This window comes from Odontomachus brunneus, unplaced genomic scaffold (assembly GCF_010583005.1).
Source record: "Odontomachus brunneus isolate Ranch 3 - 2012 unplaced genomic scaffold, Obru_v1 Obru_scaffold_187, whole genome shotgun sequence".
Lineage (NCBI taxonomy): Eukaryota > Metazoa > Arthropoda > Insecta > Hymenoptera > Formicidae > Odontomachus > Odontomachus brunneus.
Window position 1 is genome coordinate 437,341 of NW_022639637.1, and position 5,234 is coordinate 442,574.

The 5,234-nt window shown below is 34.1% G+C and overlaps 1 protein-coding gene across 1 annotated transcript in view; it reads right to left on the minus strand.

Annotated features, from left to right (window-relative positions):
* Positions 1 to 5,234, minus strand: part of LOC116851674 (dual oxidase) — a 143,335-nt gene that overhangs the window by 136,441 nt on the left and 1,660 nt on the right. The window lies entirely within an intron of this gene.

Consider the following 5,234-nt stretch of genomic DNA (forward strand, 5'->3'; position numbering starts at 1 on the left):
CCCCTCTTCTCTCTCCCTCCCCCACCACTACCCTCCTCTCTCTCTCGCACACGCACACACATTCTCTCTCTCATTCTCTTTTTCAGCTTCCGCCAATCACCGCGATTTTAGTGGTAACCTTTGTTATACCTCGGAAACTTTTGTTTCTCCTTTACTTCCTGGCATGTTGTTGTTTTCTCGTCAGCTATTCCACCGGTCTCCCGTATCGGCCGTTGTCTCCTGAGACCTCCCTCTGCGTCTCTCCTCGACGCGTCGCGAAGTGGAGCTGTAACGATAAATACCGCCAGCGGTAATCGAAATCGGAACGACATGTTTTTTACGAGATCGAGAGTTAAAAGTCCGTTACCTTTGTGCTGCTTTAAACGGCAATCCTCGGCGAAGACGGACAGTGCGTCTCGGCTTCTTCCGGTCCCACACTGTCCTTTGAATCCTCCTCCTTCGGGTCGGCGAAGTGAGCTTGGGGGTGACACAAATCATGGGACGCGGGATCAACCCACTTTCTCGAGATCTATTCTACTAGTTTTCGGAATTTCGGTAGCGAGAGTCAACCACGCGTTTGCAAAACAGATCCCAGGACGCGAAAATGTTGGACGCACGAGAAAATCGGTAAATGCCGGCATGCGCCCCTTGTGACGGACGCCTTCAGGGCCGTCATAAAATAAATAATAAATTATTAATTACTTATTATTTGATGTCCTCGCAAAAAAATATTATTTAATCTCTTTCTGACAGATTTGGAGAAAGAGATGAGTATGTAACGATGCCTAACACGCATTGTTACTAAACTGCCCGACCGAACACCTGTCAGGCTGTAACCGGCGCCACGCGCCACACAAAAGCCGCAAGGCCTAATCTAGACATAAACACGCGCCGCGCCCAAATCGCGACAACAACAATCGCGTCGCTAAACAAGCACTGACAGCTTATAAAATTCTATATATAAACTGCGGCCGAAAACTAAGACGAAAACTAAGCGACACCAGATCGATCCGGACCATCTACCGAACTCGATGCTGCAAAGCGGAGAGCAAGGATTTTGATCGTATCGTTTTTGCCTTCCCGTTTACTTTCTAAACCACACAGGCAAAACCAGTAAAAGGGGATTGTATGTTCGCTATCTCCGTCAAGCGCTCTTGACACCGACTTCGCCTTCCCATCTACTTCCAACGATCGGCAAAGAAGTTCGTGTGTTCGTAGACATCGAGCATTTTCGGTACGGATCCTATCCTACCTCGAATCGCAAGTATACGTGCCAGTGTGTTCGCTGCGGTCAAACGTTTTCGATACTTGCATACATCGCGTCAGCGACAAACGAGTCGCACGATATTTAGTACTTTGTGCTACGATCTTATCGCTGCTACCGCTGGGCCCCGGAGGCCACCGAACCTCCGATGTCGCGATTCGCGAGCGCCTCACGGCGTACCGACAACGCCTTCCGCGATATCCAGCGTTTGCGCTATACGCTCCGTCAACCGAGTCACGAGACACGTCTTATCGAAACTGAGACCCGATTATTGGCACCATTTTACATCAACTCGCCAAAGCTATCGTATTCTGTTCTGTATCAAGGACTACTAATAAACTTTTGTTGTTTCTTTTTGTTAGTTGCTTGTATCAATCAATTACTGAACCCAGACTCCGACGAGCGAAAACCCAGGCGATTCCATCAACGACCGAGACGTGGAGTTTGGTTGTTACATGTATAGTTGATAGATAGGACGGAAACTAAGAAAGAAAATTGAAGAAACTCCAAATTAAAAATCGAAGAAAACGTATTCCATTAACATATTAATGTGAGAAACATTTTTAAGCTAAAAATAATTCTGTTGCCGGTTTTTAAACATAATTTTATTGAGTGCGAATTGCAAAAGGTATAAGTACGAAAGGATTGCTCTTCAAAAATACAGATATACGTATATTTGGAAACATTTCCTGGCGAGAAATAACTCATTTATCGGTTTTTAAGCATAGTTCTCTCTTGAGCGTAGGTAATAAAGACCAGTGTTCCTACCAAGAAATTGCAGCTCAAAAATCAAAATATACATATCTCGAAAACTGATAAATGGAGAAAATATTTTCTGGCGAGAAATAACCCATTTATCGGTTTTAAATATAGTTCTCCCTTGAACTCGAACTGTAAAGGGTGGTTTTCTTGCCAAGAGGTTACAGTTCACGAATCATAGATTATATATTTTGTGAGTATATTAATCGGGCAATAATATTAATGAAAGTTCTTTTGAGTTCTTTTTTTTATGAATTATCTCTTAAGCGTAAACTGTTTAAAAGTTTCTATGAGGGAAAGCATGGAGCTCAAAAATCAAAATTATGCTAGTTTGTGAGCTCCTAATTAGCTCCTAATTCTGTTCTTATCCTGATTCTGTTCATGCAATTTTAAGAGATGGGGGGAGGGCTGAGTGAACGTTCGCTCAGCTCCCCTATCTACAAATATAAATTCCTGCTCAAGGAAACGAGCTCAAAATTTTTTATTAGCGGGGATCGAAAGCTCATAAATAGCTCCTAATCCTGAGTTATTCGTTTTTTAGTTTTTACATAGGAGGGGGCAGCTGAACGGAGGTTATTATGTCTTTACCATAATAAAACTCTAATTTTTTGTATTTTTCTTCAATCCAATAAAAGTTCAAATTTATAATTTGCAATATAATTCAATGACTTTTTGGCAAATTATAAGGTTATTATTCACTACCTAAAAGTTATATTTTTTAACAAATTTAAATAACTCTATTTTCTCGAAAGTATTAAATTTAAGAGTAGACTAATTTTTTAAACGTAGGCTAAACTTTCCTCTTTCATAATAAATAAGTCAAAGTAGAAGTCAATAGAACTATTTGTTTTAAAGTTATGATTCTTTTTTTTAAATGAGACATATATGTCCCACTGGCCATAAAAGTGTTAAGAAACATATGACTACTGTTGTGTATAAAATAACGTGTCGCGTTGACATATCAAGCGGATAAACGCCTATGGATAGTACAAGTATGGATATATTTTCATCTATTTTTTAATGCCATTCGAATTTCAACATTATTATATATAGTTAGATTCACCTTTAAAATTCTCTTTCATTCAGTAGAAAAAACTTCTACGTTGAAAAAAAAATAGTGAGTGATGGAGATATATTATAAACATATAACATTTTCGAAAAATCTAGGAACGTATTTGTACTCTTAAAACCATTAAATATTAATTTAAAAAATTTGTTCTATCTTCTATAGTTTAACGACATAAGTTTCGAAAGAATAAAAATCCGTTTCTTAATTAAAGTTTTACTTCCTAAACATATGAGCACGTATAAAAAATACGTATGTTCTATTTTGGTCTAAACTACTATTATCAAAATCGGAAATATTCCGAAATACCATTTCGTGAATTTGTTTACATGTCACGGATAAAGGTAACGCCTGATTGGAAAACTTCAAAATCGATCAAATATATTTAACGATATATTCGTTGATTAAAACTCGAATTTTTCTTACAATGTGACTGTTGATTATAGGATAAATCAGTAATGAAGCTCTGAAGCTGCTGATTTGTTATTATTTATCAATTTGACAGCTTTATGTTTAACCTATATGGTCAGAAAGACACACGTAATGTTAATACGATAATTCCGAGTGCTTATTAGCTATTTGTTAAAAATATTTTAAATAAAAAGAAAAAGTAACGTATAAACACTTTTTCCAACATTCAAGTCATCGTAGTAGAAAGAGATTTAACATAAATAAACAAGATGAAGTACAAGATAATATAAAATTAAGTATTAAATTAACTAAGTTTTTAATCTGCAAAAGAACTTTTAAAAATATAAATAAAAGTTTAAAAGAAGATATATATAAATTTATGAAGAATTATGTAAAGATTTTAAAATTATACGGAAATTGTCCAAAATCCAAAGTCTAAAACAAATATATTTCGGCATATTGTCTGCTGTCTGAATAACACAAGTATGCAAAGATGTGTTTTCATAAAAAACTTTTTTATCATCATATAAAAAAATCATCCGATATCAAACCAAAATTGCGATAATGTTGTGGCGATATTTTGTCATCAAAATTACTATTTGTTTTGCCGAAAAGAGAACCTAATTAATACAGAATTATTGTGAAAATAAGAAGTAAACATTTTAATTGAAATTGTAGCATAATAAGTGGGTATTTCTTAAAATAAGCATATTTTAAACACATTATGCTGTTATAATAGTATTCTATGTTCTCTGTATATTTCTGTATATTTAGAGATATCCATGTCTTTACACTAGGGCTCTTTTAAGCTTCCTGGATACTTGTACTACCGCTTGTTTTATGACATCAAAAGCAAATATTCAAAATTTATTACGGAATGTTTTACAGTAATTTATGTTATTTGTTAAAACAAAAGGAAAATGTTCGAACTATTTTACAGATTCGCTCGTTCGAGATTGAAAGTGTCACTTTATGAATATATCTTTTTATTTCGACATATTTCGCAGAAATGTTGTGTATGTATTTTCTCGCTTCCTAACGTTATCAAATAATCACACAGTGTGTAGCCTTAAGAATTAATTTTATATTAACCTGTTATTCACCTCTTCTTGCTTAATATAATTGTTTTATTTAATTATCTGTATATAATTTTACCTAGATGATAGTAAACATTGTTGATTATGGAAATTTCCAATGTACTATGCCTAGAGAATAAAACTGCATAAATAAAATTTTGTGTATAAAAATATTAAGGTACGGTAATCGAAAAGTGAATACTTTTACAAGATATTTTATATAGTTTATATTATACATACCAGGATACAATATAAAATATTTCTCTTTAAATATTTTTACTTTCCAATAATCTTACCTTAATATTTTTTCCACGAAGCTTGAGAAAGCAATTGTTAAAAATTGTTAAAATTTCATTTGATTGTAATTCGATTGTATTATTCAATATAAAAGTACAAAATAATGTCAACATAATCTTAATAAAGCAAGCCAAGCATAATTTTTATTATTAAAATATGTCTCCCTTGCAACTAAATATCCTCGTAAAAATGAGATTTTGATATTACTTAGTTTAAGAGACGTTCAAGAGCATTTATTAAAATAGGAAATATACCTCTCTCCCTGTTTAAAATATATAAATTTAGTTATAATATTATGACACACACGCACACACACACACATACACACACGCATACCTATATATATATATATATATATATATATATATATATATATATATAT